This window comes from Choloepus didactylus, chromosome 1, assembly GCF_015220235.1.
Source record: "Choloepus didactylus isolate mChoDid1 chromosome 1, mChoDid1.pri, whole genome shotgun sequence".
In the NCBI taxonomy this organism is placed as follows: Eukaryota; Metazoa; Chordata; class Mammalia; order Pilosa; family Megalonychidae; genus Choloepus; species Choloepus didactylus.
Window position 1 is genome coordinate 231,550,976 of NC_051307.1, and position 19,929 is coordinate 231,570,904.

Genomic DNA, 19,929 nt, shown 5'->3' on the forward strand with positions numbered 1-19,929 from the left:
GTCCTTATATAGATAGTGGTGATGGTGGTGAATACTTAAATATGTAACTATACAGGGAACCATCGGTTGTTTACTTAGGATGATAAGTATGGTGGGTGAATAAAACCATCTTTAAAAAAAAAGTTGTTGAAGAAACCTTGAGGGCACTACATTGAGTGAAATAAGTCAGACACACAAGGACAAATATTGCATGGTCTCACTGATACGAACTAATTATAATATGTGAACACATAGATGTGAAATATAAGTTAGCAGGATATAGAACGAGGCTAAAGAATGGGGAACAGTTGCTTATCATGAGCAGAAGTTTCAACTAGGTTGAACCTAAGTGTTTTGGAAGTGGACAGAGGTGATGATAGCACGTTATTGTGAGAATAGCTAACAGTGCTGAATGGTGTGTGAATTTGGTGGAAAGGGGAAGCCTAGAGTCATGTAGGTCACTAGAAGGAAAGTTGGAGGTTAAAAGATGGGAATGTATAAAACAGTGAATCTTCTGGTGGACAATGTCTGTGATTAACTGTACAAATATTAGAAATCTCTTTCATGAACTAGAACAAATGTATGACACTATAACTAGAAGCTAATAATAGATGGGCATATAGGAAAAAATATACCTATTGCAAACTGTGTACTACAGTTAACGGTATTTTAACATTCTTTGCTCAACAGTAGCAAATGTACTATACCAATACTATGAGCCAAAAATGGAGGGGGATGGTGGTTAGGGGTAGGGGAGTAATTGGTTTTTCTTTTTTGTCTTTATTTCTTTTCTGGAGTACTGAAAATGTTCTAAAAATTGAGAAAAAAGGTTAATTGTGTTGATGAATGCACAGCTGTATGATGGTACCGTAAGCAATTGATTGTGCACTTTGGATCTTTGTATAATTGTATGGTATGTGAATAATCTCAATAAAATAAAATTAAAAATATATATATAATATCGTTATGGAAAGAAATGGTGAGTCCAGATCAGACCATGAGAATTTAGTCTAAAAAGAGCAGAATTGTAAACTGGTGGGTAAAAGTTGCAGTAAGCAATAAAAAGTGCTAGGTAAATTGACTAGCAATAGGAGAAGAAAAATTTAGATCCTTACCTCCCTTTATTCACAAAAATAAACTCATATATAAAAATATGAAACAAAATTATGAGTATATTAGAAAAAAACAAAAATCAGCATGAATTAAGAGTAAAGTAGGAAAGGCCTTCTCAAATAAGACATAAATACACACACATGTACAGATACACAAGCAATACAACACAAAAGCAAAAAGGATTAATTAATACATTTGACTATATTGAATTTACATCATTCCAAAGGGAGAGACATTACACAATGTTAAAGGCAACAGTGGAGGGGATAATATTTGCAATAACACATGTTTTGTATAAATATCCTTGTGTGATTGCATATATATTATTTGTACATACATGTGTGTGTGTGTGTGTGTGCGCGCACGCAAAGATCTGAACAGACAACTCAAAGATTCACAAAAGAGAAAAAAAGGTCATTAAAGTAAAGGAAAATATGGTTAACTTCACTAACAATCAGGAAATAGCCAAGAGATGCTGTGTCCAAGTTTTTTTACCTACAAAATGGGTAACTATTAAAAGTTTAGCATCATATGTTGTTAAGGTTATAAATCAGTAGTTTCATTAAGATACCTCCATGAGCAATAGCTGTTAAAATTTTAAATGTGCATCCCTTTTGGCCCTGCCATTTCATGTATTATAAAGTAATTTAGAATACTGTTTACACATTTGGACAAGGAAGCATTTACATGTTCATGGAAAAACTGTTTGCGAGAGAGAAATTCTGAACACAAAATAAACATTGCAGTTTAAAAAATATGGAGTGTTCTCAGAATCATATTAATAAGTTTGTAGAACATATGCAGAATATTCCATTTTTATAAAACCATTCATATCTGTATATATGCATAAATATTTCCCACTATGCTTCCATCTAAATTAAAATAGATCCCCTTCTCTATCTCTGATCAATTTAGACTGCATATATCTTTCATCACATTTGCATTTGTGATTTTATCTTATTTGTTTACTTTTTCACCAACTGTAGATTTTGAGCAGAATATAGGCTTCATAAGTGCAGAAATCATGTCTCTTTCATTGCTGACATCCCTTCAGTGCTTGGAATAGCAGTTGACTCATAGTAATCCAAGCAAGTCTTTGTTGAATTAACGTAAAAACTCATATGACATTTACTTATTGATTTACTTATTGATTGATGAATGGCTGATGGTAATTAGGATTGGTAACACTGTACTGAGATGTTGTGGTTATGCTCATTATAACCACAATGTCTAGTAACATACACCTATACTCTTTATCATAATGTTTGAAACATATACATACATATATATATTTATGCTTATTGGGCACTGGAACTTGTATCAGCCTTTAAAAGTAAAGAATAGTATATCTATCTATGCTTGAAGAATGTTTTTCCCCTTCCAAAATATCTTTTTGGGGAAGATCAAAGAACTGAAACAGACATTTTGAATTAGCATAAAACAAAATGGTTATTATTTTTCTTCCTGATGAAAAAAATTCTTGAAAATTTGTAAGGTGACAAGATCCTTTTTGTCCTACGTATGAGCAGAATTACACTTTGTGAATGTTTTCCAAGGGAATTTATATCAAACTGAGATCCAATTTATCATTCATCCCCACAGAAGAAATGCAGTATATACTGAAGAAAATGACATTATAACTTTGGACAGGTTGGAAACATGAGAAAGGATTTTTAAAAAGTAATCATACAGTTGGCACATTTTGTGTAATTCCAAGATAGGCGTTTACACCTTATTTATTACTGCTACATATTGCAGATTTTGCTGATCTAAAATAAGCAATAATTTATTTTTGTTGGAATATTTTCAATTTTTCTGTGAGGTAGATTGAGTTATATAACCTCCCCACCCCCAGGGGAGGGCATGTTCTCATTTTAATCCCATTTCTTTAGGTGTAAACCCAATTATAAATAGGACTTTTTGAAGATGTTATTTTTAGTTTAGGTGTGAGCAGTTGTTCAGGATGGGTCTTATTCCAATTATCCGTGGATTTATACAGAGAAACCCATGGGGAGGAGCCAGAGGCTGTAAGCATGAGGACATCACCATGCAATGGGAAAGTCAAGGAGCCCCAAGGATTGCCATCCAACCAGAACACTACCAAACCTGGGAAGAAGCAAGCCTTCCAGCCTCCAAAACTGTAAGTCAATAAATTCACATTGTTTAAGCCAAACTGTTTTGTGCTATTTGTCTTAACAGCTAGGAAACTGACACTCGTTTTGTTCTTGATTTTATGGGATAAAATGATTGTATTTATTTTTGTATGTGTTGTTGACTCTCCATAAAACACGTATCTCTTAGGTTTCACAATTGTTTTTAAGTATTGCTTTAGGAAAGTGTTACATTTTACATTTCATTTATTTAGGAAAGATACCAAATATGTAGCATTTATTCTGACTGTAAGTATCTATGGCTCTTAAATGATGTTTATGGCCAAGCATTTAGAATAGAGCAGCATGCACACCAGGCACCTTTTCTCTTGCTGAATTTTTTTTTAGAGGAATTCTTGAATGTCCTTCGTGTTCCAAAATATAATTACTTATCCTTTGTAGCATCATCTGTAGAATATGTCTTATGTATTATGAAAAACACTGGTGTCATCTTCTCAGGTAAAATGGTTACTAAGTTAGCAAATTTTCCTTGGTAATTGTACTTGTTTATTATTCACCCAATTTTTCACTATTTATTTATTCTCTTTTTAAGGGACAGTATTGGATTATGTCCTTCAAATAGCACTGCCTTTATTATTCCTTTTTTAAAAAGTAAGAAAATGAAAAAAAGAATGTGCTTTGTTTTAATTTCATGTCATGCCCCAGTTAAAAAAATTATTTGGAGGTTAAGGAGAATTAATCTGAAAGAAAATGTGGTAACATTTTCAAACTCTAGTGTCTCCTGTGCTGATGTTATTAATTATAGCTGTCATTGATTGTACAGTTACCATGTACCACTGGCTGTGATAAAAGCATTACATTTATTGTCATATAGCAGTCCTCTGAGGTAAAGATTATTTAGTATTGCTATCTCTATTTTGTAGGTTGTAAATTAAAATACGGAGAGGTTAACTTTCATGTGGGATTACAGTTACCAAGAATTGGAACAAGATGTTATCTGAGTGCTGACTATAAAGCTCAGGCAAGCTTCTCAAGATCTATGTTATATTATTTGGGTGTTTCACTGTTTTATAGGATTATGGCGTAATTTCTCAGAAGAAGAAAGAGATGATGTGGCACATTGGCTTGAAGAGTGTGTGTTTTGGATTCTGTGTCTGGATGGGGGTTTGAGAGGGTTATGAATATTTAAAAGTAATGAGGAATATATCAGGTGACAGTGATCACTGCCAACATCATTTTATAATCAGCTTTGAGTCTAATCTAGAGGTACCCAAAACTTCCCAATGATCCGTCAATCCTTTGTAATTATATGTAATTTCTCTCACCATCTGGTATACCGCTGACCTTTAGGAAAACTTTTCCTAATCACTTACAATTCATTCAGAGTCTGTGATGGGTTTTATTTTATTCAGTGTATTTTCATCTAGAACTTGTTAAGCACAATCAGTGTGCAAAATGCGGAAATATGCTAAGGTACAAGTTAAAGCAGCTGCTCTCAAAGTTGATTACAATGGAATGAAGAGATATACTCGTGCACAAATGAGACAGGAGAATGTACTAGGTGAGTTTCAGTCAAAAGGAGACCATGTATAAAAGCCAAAAAGATGGTTATTGAATTAGTGTGCACTCATCCTTATCTGACCTCAAAATTGGAACACCAGTCATTTGTGTGGAGGAGGACGGGGCATTTTAACCTATTATCCAAAGTTTTAGGCTAAATTCAGAGTAGGAATTGACCCTGGGGTTGGCTAGGCTTTGGTCCATCAGATTATGTCCTCGGGTTTAGAATGTTCTCTGACTCTAGGAATATGTGAAAAGAGCTACATAAAGGGATCATATTTAAATCACAACCCTTTATCAGGATAATTTCAAAAAACCATGTTTTGGGGAAATTTTCCAAATATTCTTAACAGTGGTATTTCTTAGTTGATGGAGCTCAGGAAGTACTGTGAATGCTGGAGGCAGAAGTATGTGAATCTCAGGCAGAAAAATATTTGGAGTTGAATACAATATTTATTGGTTTTGATGTGTTGTTTTTTACATTCCTTTCACTGTGGTTTTGATGTTTTAAATCCATTTGCCTTTATACATCTGAAATTTGATAAACCTACCCAAACAATGTCTTTCTAGAATTTGATAGTAGCTTTAAAATGAAAGAATTTATCCTCCAGAAGATGGAAATGGCCATGGAAACTTGATAATGCATTTTTAAATGTTGATAAAATATTTTATTGTTAAAAATCATAGTGATGGTGTTGATTCTTGGAGCCTGAATCTGAAATTTTGACTGAATAGGTTATTCATCTCTGCACAGCCACTGGTTTGATTTATATTTTGCTCACTGAAATAACAGGTGCACTAAACTGACCACAGTAGCCAGTGATTTGGGCATTTTGTATATATATCTTATCAGAAATACCCACTTATTATTACAGGTGAACTCATCTATAATGAATGGCCATGGAGTGAACATATAACTTTTGATAGTAGATATTCCTGATATATGTGCAAAAATATGGCATTTAAAATTATGTTAGTGGATAAATCACCATTTTTGCAAAAATCATTGTCAAATGGGAGGAAAAACAGCAGCAGGTTTGGCAGACAGATGAAGAGTGAACTGTTAGGTCTCTTCCATCTCCAATTCCTATGATTATATGATTAAATATTAGTGTCCAGAGACAAACAAGGGAAATGCCAGCTCTTGAAATACCAACTATAGGCCAGAAAAGACTATTAATAAATACTTAGTTGAGACAAATCCAGGAGATTAATAAGGGTGGCTAAAAAAATAAGACGGGCGGTGCTGTTTCCCAGGTAGCTAATTAGAAATTCCTCAGGAACTGGGAGTAAATGACTAGCAAAAAATGTTGCTCAGGAAAAGTAATTTTGAAGCAAAATTCAATAGTTAAAAAATAAAAAAAATTAATAGCTAAAAGTAATTTTTGTGAATAAATATTATTTCCTGTCACTTATGTTTCATTTATTCCTATGCTGAGATAATGTGGACCAAAGAATAGTAACTGGAAAAACAAAAAGTCCCCTTCTAAGGGAGTTTGTAAAGAGTAGTACAAAACAATAGGCTGCATTCTACCCTTTGGTGAAAACTTATTGATACCTTGTTTCTCAAGTGAAGGGACAGAAAGATGGTACAAGAATTATTTGAAAGCTTTTTCAAACTACATGTATGTTCTCAAGATTTTGATATGCTTCTTTGTGACAGGCAGTGCCCCCCTTCTCTCCTTCCTTTTGAGAAATTCTAATGATATTAGAGTATTATTTCCCTTAACAACTGCAAACATTTGTTAAGCATTTAACTCATGTCAGGCACTGTGCTTGGCTCTTTATTACTATTGTTAATTCTCACCTTATCACTGGGAGATAGATATTGTTACCCAGTTTTACTGAGTTATCTGGTTTGCTAAAGTTTCCATTATGCAAAATACTAGAAATGTACTGGCTTTTATAAAAGAGATATATTAGGTTACAAATTACAGTTCTAAGGTCATAGAAGGGTCCAAACTAAGGCATCAACAAGAGGATACCTTCACTGAAGAGAGGCTGATGGCATTCTGATCACCTGTTTCAGCTGGGAAGGCATGTGACTGGCATCTCCTGGTCCTTTGCTCCCAGGTTCTGGATTAAAAATGGCTTTCTCCAAAATGTCTCTGGGCTTCTGTCTCTCTTAGCTTCTCTCTCTCAGCTCCTCTTCAGCCTTGCTTGTTCTCCCAAGGTGTTTCTCTCTTAAGTATCTGGAAGTCCTCTCCTAGCTTTTCCAGGCCAAACTCCAGGCTTCATCTCTTGGCTTACCATCTCCAAAAGTCTTTCTGTCTGCATCTCTAAGTGTCTGGGTGTGTGTTGGCTCTTAGCTTCTCCTGGGGGCAAACTCTGGATTACGTATCTTAGCTTCTCTCTAAAATGTCTCTCTCGGCTTCTCCGAGCTCCTATCTTCATGGCCTCCTGTTGGGTGGGTCACATCTCTATAGAACTATTCAATCAAAAGTTTCCACCAAACAATATTGGATTAAAAGATCATGACTCTTCTGGGGTCTCTAACAGTTTCAAACTGGCACAGAGAGTAACTAAGGTTTATTTAACTGAGATTTAGGAAGTAGTGTAGAAACCAGGACTGGGACCATTATTCTCTAGCTCCAAAGTCCATGCTTTTATCTGTAATTTAATAAACTATACTAAGCATATTGGTTTTTTAGAAACGAATAAAGTTAGAAAATTGAGCTGAAATTTTTACCTAAAAACAATCTTAATTTATGTATGTGTATATATACACACATACCACACACACACACAAACACAGGTACCTACATAGGTACATTCCTACTTACATAAATATAGACTTCTTTCCAGGGAACAAGTATTGTCATATTTATGGCCTCTTTTCCATTTATTGATGTTGGTCCCCCTGACTTTATTGTGGAATGAGGCTTAGATAAAAGAAAGTCAGTTACATTGTAAGACAAACATTTTCACTATCTTAAACTTATTTTTTTAAATTTAAAAATCGTAAAAAAAGGTGACAGTTATCCTCATTGCCGCTACCAAGCACTAAGAATGCTGGCGTATTTGCTTTAATGAAATAGTTGTAAGAAGTAGTACAGTTGAAAACACTGGTTTGGGACAATATATTTTCCATAAGCATGTGGTTTCATTGTGTCCAGTGTTTTTCTATCTTTTCTTCATTCTCCACACTATTTATATGTATAATAAACATATGTAACATATCTCATGTTATACTTGTTGGTAAACAATGATTTAGTTTGTTTTATGTTATAAACTAAGCTGGGAAATCAAAGCAAATACCTTGATAATACAAATCTTTTTTTACTTTTTAAATGGCCAGATAATTGAAGCATATTTTTGTCTATAAATATAAGGTGAATAATTTAATTTTACTACTTGATCTTACATCTGCACATTTAATGTATTTTTAAGGTAAAACTCTGTAAATTGTAGAATTATATAACAAAATATAGATTTTCTTAAAAAAAAACCTTTTTCTCAGATTCAACATTTTAGTGTATTCATAGATATGCATGTGCTGCATACATGTAGAAATTCCTCTGTGAACATGCACATATAAAAATTCTTCTATCTATGAGCATTTAGGTTGCAAAAGTGAGTTCGTATGTATTGTCCCTGTACCCAGTATGACCCTATAAAAGTTACAGACATACACATACCTGTGAGTAGTTTTATTTCATAATGGTTGTATGGATTTTGATAGCGTTGATTTTGGTGCTTTCTTCTTTTCTCTTTTAATTGTAGTTGTACACCTTGGTTTATCAGCAGCTTCAGCACTCTCATTGCTTTTGAACTTACTAGACAAGACGGGATTAGTAGTCTTAAAATATTACCATAAAATGGTACAAATGCAGCAAATGTGCTACAGACTGATAGAGTGGGAAGGCCAAGGTAAGAATAACCACATCCAACTACTAATACCATCTACTGGTCACAGGAAGAGTGGATTTGCTTTAGCAATGGCATTTGCCTTTTTTTTTTTTACATCTATAGAAGTTCAAGGTATAGGAAATTCTGTAAAGGCTTTTTTCATACCACAGGTATATATTGTGTCATAATGTAGTAATGGTTGAAAAAAATACCCTTTAACCATCAAATTGAAGGACATCCTGAAATTGCATTTATTTGTCAATTGACATTGCTCTTAGAACATACATTTTCCTTTAAAATGAAAAAAAAATCAGATTTGTAAAAGAGATGTTTCATTTTTGCTATGTATCTTCTGTGAAGGCCAAAGTTTAGTGTATCCTCATGCAGCTAATGACTTGTCAGGGTGACAGCTTGTCCTTCAGTTTTTAAACATTCAGCCATTTATTGTACACCATTGATTTTGTTATCCTGGCCTGCTCAGACATGGATATAACTCTTTAGTCTAAATGCAGTCTTTACCATAGAGCTTTACTTGGCATTATAACTTAATTACTATCATTGAAACCAGCTGTAAACTCAGTAATAAAAGCATTTTTATTTTTCTAGCTGCTGTCCAGAAAATTTGAGAAATTTTGGATCAGCATAATAGACATATTTTAGGCATGCCTGCTCACAAAATGTCACTACTGAAGGAGAAGACCAGTGAGCATGTTGAAATTCATGGCCCCACCTCCCTGACCACATGCAGCCAACTGGGTTGTGAGGAGCCCCAGATCCAAGCTAAGTCACTCAGACTCATCTGAGATTCTGGGGGATGGATAGGTAGCCAAATTAATAACACTGAAGATTAAGGGTCTTAGGCTGCCATTTTATGGTAAGCTATAATGGGCCATGTCCAGATGGATGAATGAGGGAGATAAGAAGCAATTGGTGCAGAGATAAAAATAAAACAGATGACAGAGAGACAGGAATGGCATGGAAAAGAGATATTTAGTTTTGAGAATTGAGACATAGAACTATGCAGCCCAGGTGACTTCTTCCAATAAAGTTCACCAACACTTGTTGCCCTACATAAGTCTGTAGAAGATTTCCCTGTATCCTTTATTTAAGATAGCTTTAGATGGGTTTCTGTTCCTTGTAAAACAAATGTGTGTGTCCAGAATAGTCAGTGAAATAGTCAGTGAAAAAGCCTAGTATAATTAAAATAAATTCCAGAAAACTCTGCTATTCAAAAATTGTGTACACATTTGTATTTTCTTTTTCTTTGTTTCCCCTGAAAATTGCAGTAGGAACTTTTTATCTCAGTGGGGAAGCATCTATCTCTTTAGAATTCAAGCAATAACAATTCTATGGGGTAATGATTATTCCAGATGCATTGTACCATGTAAATTAATCTATTGCTTTGGCAGCACTGCTCCAAAAAACAGTGCTGATGCTGAATGCACAGAATGAACAAATTAATTAGCCAGACTGCAAAATCAAATAAATCTCACAGTGGTGACCCCTGTGTAGTAAAATAAAGAAAGGCATTAAGTTCATGTAGTAACTTTAGTTGAAGAAAAACCATAGCTTAAATTGGAATAAGTGTTTTCATTACTTATACTAGATGGTACAGTTCAGGGCCACAAGAAACTCTTGGCAGGGAGAGGTTGAGCTTAAGGGTTTGGTCAATAGCAACTGTTGGTCCCTGACCAAAAGGCAGCCTGCCCCATTAATGATCCAAGAAAAAAATGCGGAGAGTATAAGCATGTTAATTTCTTATTCATTCTGCACGTACAGATTACCTCCAGGTACTAAGTTAAGCCTCAGAACGTGAGGCACTTAATGTTATTGCTCACTTTCGGTTGCAAAGAAATACAGTGAAATAAATGTAAGCAGAAAAAAAGGAATTTTAAAGACCCAGGTATATCTCATGATACCAAGGACAAAAATGCAGCCAAACTCAGGAAGAACCAAAGAATCTATGCAAGGAGCTTATTGCTTTAGCCAGAAAGTGACATACTTCAATTGCTGTCATTTGGATTGGTCTGAGCTAGTTGCATGCCCCCACCCAATTGCAAGAGGCTGGGAAGTACAGTCGCTGGTATGCCCTGTTTCTTCTGTCAGGGCCCTAGAAATTGACTCTAAGATGACTCTAAGATGGAGATTTGTGTGCAGATGACTTATTGAGATGGTCACTCGGCAACAACACCTGTAAGCAAATTAGGGATATGGGATCAGGCAGTGGAACAAGTTGAACTGCAATTCATTTACAACAGAGACTTCAAGTGAACCCACAGGGAGTTCTGGAGCTAGGCTGGCCTTTCAGCATTGTTCCAAATTAAGGCAAAGATACTGATCCCTTGTAGTCCCATGCCAACCAGATATAGAAGGTGGACTAACCCCAGAGAGGGGTTAAAACCTTGGGCAAGGCAGCTCTTTTAGGCTGAGGGTAATGCTTGCAAAGGGACAGATCTGTTAGCCAAGTGGCTGCAACTCCTCATCTCCCTCCTCTACTTACTGTTCTAGATTTCCCTCGCCCTTCCCTACTATGTCTTACCTGGAGGTAAGATACAGAACCCCAGACTGCGGGGTCTGATACCATGGTCAACACACACTTCTCAGGCTGTGGCTGCTGCCCCTGTCCATTTACCATCAAAATTGGTCAGCATGGTACTGAGACACCCAGGGGATCACCTGAGTGCCATATGTATTCTGATTGACCCTCCACTGAATTATAGCAGCACTGTCTCCTCTTTATGAGCAGGGTCAATTAACCCTACCAGTGTGGTGTTTCCTTTTTTCTCTGTTGTTCTCTTGACATGTGGAGTGTCAAATGAACAGATGCCAGACACAACTTTAACTTAAATAGGATTCTTACTCTCACCTTTATAGAAGGGCCGATACCTTTGGAACCATAGAGATAAAAGCTGTGGAGAGGAAAGCACTTCTGCCTTCCTCCTGAGTTCCCAAACCTTTGTATTCTACCTAATGAACACAAGGATAAGACAAGTGGAACCCATTGCTATGTGCCCATTGCCAGAGCCCCTTTGCTGTAAACTAGGTCTATTGGTCTGAAAAAAATGTTATGCAGAATTTTATATTCATGGATTAAAACTCTGTAAGTCCTCAGAGAGTGGTATTATCTGAAGCAGGAACGACAAACCCATACTTTAAAATATTTGTCAGTCCCAATTCAAATTGCTGTCCTATTCCGGGATAGAGAGGTTTAATATAATCCATTTGCTACCAAATTACTGGTTGGTCTTCTCAAGACATGGTTCTATATCAGGGGTACCTGTAATTGTTCTCTGTTGCTGGCAGGTTGGACATTCACCCTTAAAAGAGTGAGATAGGTTTTAGTGAGAGGGAACTCGTGATGTTAGATCCATGGAGGGACTCCAACTCTGCTACCATGACTACTCTATTCATGAACCCATTGTACCAACACTGAGGTGGTCCATGACAGAACTTCTGAGATCAGGTGGTCAAGACTTCTGCCTGCGTGGTTGTTATTGCCTCTTACATGGAAGGTGGTCTCAGATGGTTGCTGAAGTGGAATATAAAGATCTTTAAACTTTGAGCTCACTTGCATAGATCCATTCGTGGGCTTTTCCTCAAATCTTCTTGTTCTCAGTCTTTCTGCCTTTCTCCTTCTAGATTTCAGAGTAAACAGATAAGCTACTTGTCCTTGTCCATGTATCCATATCTAAGCACACCTAGGTTTATTGCACTTTGCTTTGACAGCCTTTGCAGATACTGCATTTTTTTACAGATTGAAGGTTCGTGGCAATCCTGTGTCAACAAAGTATATCTGCATCCCTTTTCCAACATCGTGTTCTTGCTTTGCGTCTGTGTCACATTTTGATTAATGTATGTACATTGTTTTTTCAGACATAATGCTAGTGTACCTGTAATAGGCTATAGTATAATGTCAGCATAATTTTTTATGCACTGGGAAATCAAAAAGTTTGTCTGAGTCACTTTATTGTGGTATTTGTTTTATTGTTGTGATCTGGAACCAAACCTGTAATATCCCCAAGGTATGTGTGTATCCCCTTAGTTTAGGCTATGTCTCTCTCCACATAAAATGGATGACCAGCCCAAAGTTCAGTCTGCTTGGAGGATTTTCCCTCACTCCTACTTCAAGGCCAAGTGGACCGTAGTGCAGTAACAGTTCATTTTTGGCTTGCACTCACATATGGAGCCAATCTGTTCATGAATCAAATTTGGCCCTTTACCTCCTCAATCAGCTTGTCATAAAGGATTCCCCATGAGTCTGTGGGTTTGAACTAAGGATGAGGCAATAGTACAATAGTGGTGAATAACATGGAGATCTTGTGAATCTACCCATACAACTTCTGCCTTCTAGTCCTGTTAAGACGTTACTGTGGCGATACCAAAAGACTTGCCTGATTTTACAACTTGTGTTTGACAGAACCCCACTCATGATGGGCATCTTTGGATACATGATCACTTATGTCCATGATAAAATGTTCTATCTACCTGGGCACAGTACTGTAGCAGGAGCTGGTTTATCGTTTGCTGTTAAAGATGGAATGGTCTTCCTCCTGAACATTGGGAATATACATGGGACTCACTGTAAAATCCGTAAGACATCTTTTTCCACTACAGGTATCCTAGAATCATAGGTTCTAGAACACGTATTTTGCTGAGACTCCAACTTATTTTTTACTTCTTTCTCATGGGCCAAATTGATAGGATGTGTGTGGGTGTGTGTGTAGGTGTATACACAGTGGAGTGATGTGCTGTTCTATGGAACAAATCCCTGCAGATTAAATTTAGATTTTGACAGCAGGCAGGGGAGTTAAAACAGCCCTGGGGCAACAATTTAATGGACACTGCTCTCTGTCCCACGTGAATGCAAATTGCTTCTTATCCTTCTTTCAGATAGGAATGGAAAAAAAAAGTATTCATCAGATTATTCGCCACATATCTGAGTTTGAATTAATCTGCTCTAGAAAAGATATCACCACTCTTTGCCCAGCAGTTGCAGTTGGGGCTTTTGCTTGTTCAAATTGGCAATAGTCCACTGTCATCTTTCAGGATATGACTAGTTTTTGTGAAGGCCAGAGAGCTGAATTAAGTGTGGGTGTGATGCCACCATTTATTCCTCACTCCTGTAAGTGCTTAATGGTGGCACTAACCCCCACCATTTCCCTGGAATGTGATATTGTTTTTGATTTACAGTCTTGGAGGCAGGCAGTTTTAGAAGCTACCACATAACCTTCCCCATAGGCCAAAGAACCAATACGAGGTTTTTTCCAATTACTAAGTATGTCCATTTCATTTATACTGGAGACTGGAGGCAAGATTAGTGAATGGGTCCATGAAATAAAATGTTTACTGGATATGAGTCAAGATTCAATTTCTTTCATGGCTCCATACACCACTAATTGGGGGCCATGATAATACTTTCATTCCCTGAATATCAACATGAACTTGGATTTTATGTCCAAAAAAAATGTCTGAATGTTCCTTTTTCTCTGTAACATGTATTTCTCTGGTAAATGGCCTTCAGTTTGGTTGGGAAAGGACTAGGAACAATCAGTGTATACACTTGCTATGGGGTTGATGAGTCTTCCTTCTTGGAACCTAACCTTGTCTTCCATCAGTGGTTTCTCAGTCTGAGAACTGACTCAAGTTTGGAAACTTATCAAGGACTTATCCCTTCATTAGGCTAATTCACCAGATTCTTTGATTATTCTTTGAATTCTTTTGATTGCATAGACTGAGTAAGACTCTAGAAACACCATATCCTCTTGACCATCTCTGTGACTCTTAACAATTCAGGACCTTTGGCAGCCATTCTGACATTGTCTGACCTTTCCAGTCATTAAGATAATTGTATTCATCTTGCTGCCACCTGATAACTATTTGGGTATCTACCAGCCTCATAGGTACCAGGTAGCTCAGTTCAGTAAGAGTATCTCCTATGGTCAGCCACGGCCTACAGAGGAAATACCCACTGAGCTTCTCAGTGATGCTGGTGCTCCTATCCCCACCAGCAATACGTTCCTTATCACTTTGGTAAACAGAATGTCTAACAGGCCTGTATTCCTTTGTGCTTAGATTCTTCTGCTCAGCATGGTTTGAGATTCACCTCTGTTGTTGCACCTAACAACATTTCTTTCCTTTTCTATCTTTTTAATTGCTGAACAGCATTTGATTTTATGTATACACTACAATTTGTTTATGCATTCCCTTTTTCATGGATTTACGACTTATTTCAAGTTTGAGGGTTTTATGACTAAGCAGCTATGAGTATTCCTATGCACACCATGCATAGATGTTCTCATTTCTCGAGAAAGCACCAGGGAGTGTATTTACTGGTTTATATGGCAAGTGGAGTATATTTAAATTTTACAAACTTGACAAACTGTTTTTCAGAGTGATTTATTGTACATTCCAAAGTTGTTTTTTTCTTTAATTTTTGTTGTTCTAATGAGTATGTGGTAATATCTCATAGTAGCTTTAATATGCATTTCCTTGATTAATGATGTCAAGCATTGTTTCAGGTGCTTATTAGTTATTTCTATATATTGTTTTGTGAAATAGTTATTCAAATATTTTTCCCATTCAGAGGATGGGGACTTTTCATTGAATTGGAAAAGTTATTTATCTAATATGGATATAACCTTCTGCCAGCCTATGGTTTACCTTATCCTTTTCTATATGGGGGTCTTTTTTTTTTTTTTTCCCTTAATCAAGTGCCTCTCTATTTTTTTTTTTTTAACAACAAAACAGCATACATTTTTATTATTTCTTTTGAATTTCTAATTGGGTGATATTATTCACTCTAAGAAATTCTGTATTGCTTGAAAAAATCCTGTGACAAAATGAATTTGATCACATTGTTGCCTTGAGTACATTTATACCTTCCAGCCATAGTTTTGTGTGTCCTGTCATTGTTTCTTTTTCTTTTTAATTCAGTTTTATTGAGATATATTCACATACCATACAGTCATCCATGGTGTACAATCAACTGTTCATACTACCATCTTATAGTTGTGCATTCATCACCCCAATCTATTTTTGAACATTTTCCTTATACCAGAAAGAATCAGAATAAGAATAAAACATAAAAATAAAAATAAAAAAGAACACCCAAATCATTCCCCCCATCACACCCTAATTTTCATTTAGTTTTTGTCCCCATTTATCTACTCTTCTGTCTGTATGGGGTCTTTTGAAGAGCAGATTCTAATTCTGATGATGTGCAATGTGTCAATTTATCTTTTGTGGTTCATATGCTAAGAAAATTTTGCCTAACCCAAGGTCACAGATATTGTCTCTTATGACTTCTTTTAGAAACTATAGTTTTATCTTTTATACTCATGGTAATAATTCATCTTTAATTCAATTTCATTTCATTGCATGAGGTGTTGACATTCATTTTTTTTTCTGTCTGTACCCAGTTGTCCCAGTCCCATTTGTTAAACAATCTATCCTTTCCCCATTGAATTACTATGACTACTTTTTAGGACATCCATTGAACGTATTTTTGTGCTGTAGTTATAGACATGCTATTCTGGTCCCTTAGTCTACATTTCTGTCTTTATATCTTGCTTACTGTAGCATAATAGAGAATCTTGAAATCAAGTATTCTAAGCCTTCTAATGTTGTTCTTTTTCAGAAGTTTAGGCTGGTCAAGATACTTTGCATTTCCCTATAAATTTTACAACTAGCCTGTCAATTTCTACAAAAAAAAAAAAAAAAAAAAAGCCTGCTGGAGTATTGCTTTGGACTGCAATGAGGATAGATCCATTTGAATTTTTTAGTCTGTGATCATGGAATATCACACTATTTTTTTATTTTGAAATACTTTCAAACTTACAGGGCAATTACAAAAGTAACTCCAACTTATCCCTGCCCCCCAAATACTCCCATCCACAAATTTTAAAATGTTGTCACATTTGCCTTGTGGTTCTGTCTGTCTGTCTGTCTGTCTACCTATTTATCTATCTATCTATCTATCTATCTATCTATCTATCTATCATCTATCTACCCAATCCATTTTCAGAACACTTGAGTGTAGGTTGTATACATCATGCTTCTTGAACACGTAACACTACCATGCACATTTGCTAAGAACAGGATATTTGCTTATGTAACTACTTTAAATGCTAGTGTCATGACAGAGCTTTCCTTGAATACCAGGAGCTAGTAAACAGACATCTTCCCAGTCTCTGCAGATTGATCTGTGGAAGTTCTCGTCTCCAGGGCTTATCCATAGAATGACTTTAGAGAACAACTTCAGGCCAAAGCATAGGGGCCTCTTTGATCCTTTCTGCACATGTATCTTATCTTGGCCATATGCATGTGGCCCCAGGAATTCCCCCATTTAAATGGTCACTAATATTTGCTTTTCCTTAGGAAGTAGTTTCTTCAGGGTCCTGGGCACTGCACTGTATGCCCTAAAGCCATCAATTCCTTGCCCTAGGCAGCAGTTTTACTGATCTCTCACGAAGTTCTGTAAGAAGAGTTCTATGAACTGCTTTCTATACACAGGACAAGTTCTGAGATGATGAGTCTGCCAGGCTACTACCAGACAGAATGGGCCAGACATACATGCACCCAGTATGTACATGAGTGTTAATCTTTTCCCTCTGGATCTGGGAGAGTGAGCCATCTCCACACCAAGCAGGTGAGGGGTAGGCATGGATTCAGATGGGTGCAAGAGATCCTACCACTTTTGAGTAGCCTTTTTCTTGATTTACATGCCCTGTTACTGTAGTCCTTTAACTGTTTTATAGATTTTTGAGAAGGTTGTTTCTGCAGTTCTTGCTAGATGTTCAAAGCTTCTGTGAGGGATGGAGCCTTGAAGCATCCCATTTGGCTATCTTGATCAGGGCAGGATATGCTCCATTTGTTTTTATGTTTCTCTTAATTCATCTCGGCAACATTTTACAAGTCAGTGTACATATTTATATATTTTATTAAATTTGTTTCTAAGTGTTTCACATTTTTATGCTATTGTAAATGGTAATGTTTTTATTTCATTTTCTAAATATTTATTGTGTTTATAAAAATACAATTGATTCTGTATATTGATCATGTATCCCAAGACTTTGCTATACTCACATATTAGTTTTAATATCTTTTCGTCTGGTCGTTTTTTCCATACTCAACCCTGCTTTCTATGAATAAAGAGCCTTTACTGCTTCATTTTCAATTTGTTTGCCCAAACCCACCCCACCTTTTCTTCCCTTATACATAGGCTAACTCATTCATCTAATATTGAATAAAAGCAGTGGGAGCAGATATCTTTGTCTTATTCCCAATCATAAGCAGAAAAAACAGTCTTTTATCATAAAAGTATGAAATTAGTCATAATTTTTCACAGATGATTCTTTATCAGGTTGAGCAAGTTCTGATCATAAAAAGGTATTGGATTATGTCAAATGTTTTTTTGTGCCTATTGAGAAGATCACATGGTTTTTGCACTTTATTCTGTAAATATAATGAATTACATTGGTTGATTTTCCAATGTTACACCCATTTTGCAGTCCGGCATTAAGCCCCACTTGGCCATCATATAATATTCATTTTTTACAAATTGCCACTTTTTTCAGCTTCATTAGCTGCAAAGAATGAAACTGTGTATAAGCAAAAACTGAAAAGAGCTGCAGTGTCCAACGGGCTTGAGCTTAAAAATATTAGAGATCTAGAGTTTATCAGATCCATAAACAAAACAACTTTAAAAAGCAGTCATAATAAAAAATAGCAGCTCCTAGTAACTTCAAGTTCTATCTTCTTCAGAAATTGACTCAGTCCAGTTTGCCTCATTCTTGGAAGACTCATCAAAATTCTCCACAAGATCTGGAACTTCATCATCATCCTCCTCTCCAGTAGCAAGTGGTGCTTTTCCATCGACAGATTGGGCAGAGCTTCAGCCAGTCTCCTTAAACTAGTCAGACTATCTGCCCCAAGGTGGTTTAAGATGCTGGGTAACATTTCTGTTAGCTGCTTGGTCTCAGCATGGCCTGTAATGGTGAAAGTGTTTGCTGCCAGAGATGCCTGAACTTTAGGGTTGTTAAAGTGGACCACTGTTCCTTGGTTTGTAAACATATTAACCTGTCCAATACCAGAGATATTGTTTACCCCTAATTTCTTTAAGGAGAACTGAAATTTTTATCACCTGCTGTAGCTGTTGTATGAACTTTCTGCAAGCAGTTCCTGTCCCACCAATGCGCAGTTGTGCCTGCAAGTTTGGTGAGTTTCTCTTGGTTCATGATAGTTTCTTTCATCTTGTCAGAGTGGGAATGGGGCCGTGCGGGGGACTAGGGTTGGTGCTCAGAGGTTCTCAGACAGACCAGCTGAGACCAGGCACACACACACGGGGATGCAAGATGGCAGCTAGAGTTGCTTTTTACTTCTAATAATTTGTTAAGGAATTTGCATGCTTCTTCTTAAGCGATATTGTCACATAGCTTTTTTGTCCATATCTTTTTTCTGGTTTGGTATTTTGAAAAGAGAGATTGAGATTCCTTCATCAAAGATATGCCTCCATCATTCAATTGTAACAATTTTTTAGAATAAAGGCCTCATTTTTTTTTTTTTTCCACTCCTGATAGAAGTCCAAAAGAAATCATCTTACAGAAATTTTAGCTAACTGTTTTGTTCCAGCAAATTTAGACTTTGGAGCATGCCCACATTTTATGTTTGTAATTTGGAAATCAAAAATAGAGGGGGAAAATCCTGACTCTTAATTTCAATGATTTTTAAAACTAGGTATTTAAGATATTTTCACACTGTGTTTAATAATAATAATAGAAATAAGAGAATATACATATTCATACTCTCTTCAGTCTTCTTCACTAGAGACACTGACACTGTGGGAAAGAAAACAGTATTAGCTATTGTGCCTAAGAGTATATGAGAGTTTTCTTTCCTAGACCCTTGTGACTTGTATGAAGTGTAGAGAAGCATCTAAATTGCTCACTCTCCCAAATGGAACCCTGCAACTTATATCCATCATTGATTTTTCCCTCTCTGTTATTGCAGCTCCAAGTGGGAAACACATCATGTACCAGCACTGAGCAGCGCAGCTGCATACAGACAGTGATACCCAGGGATGTGGCAGGCCCTTCTTTTAAGAACATAATGTGGAGGCCTAAATAGCAGGGACACAATATACATAAAGTCATCGTGGTGCAACACCTTTCAGACTCTAAAAAAGGCTCGTTTTAGGGAAGTATAACACTCATATTAGATAAGGCTACCGTAACTGTAAACAGTACATACTCTAGAGGCCTGACAATCTTCTTTAAAACTCCAGTTACATGCTTTTATTTGCCGTTAGTACAAACAGAAA

General features: G+C 36.3%; 1 pseudogene; it reads right to left on the minus strand.

Annotated features, from left to right (window-relative positions):
* Positions 1-18,354: 18,354 nt before the first annotated feature.
* Positions 18,355-18,862, minus strand: LOC119527048 (annotated as a pseudogene).
* Positions 18,863-19,929: the final 1,067 nt, after the last annotated feature.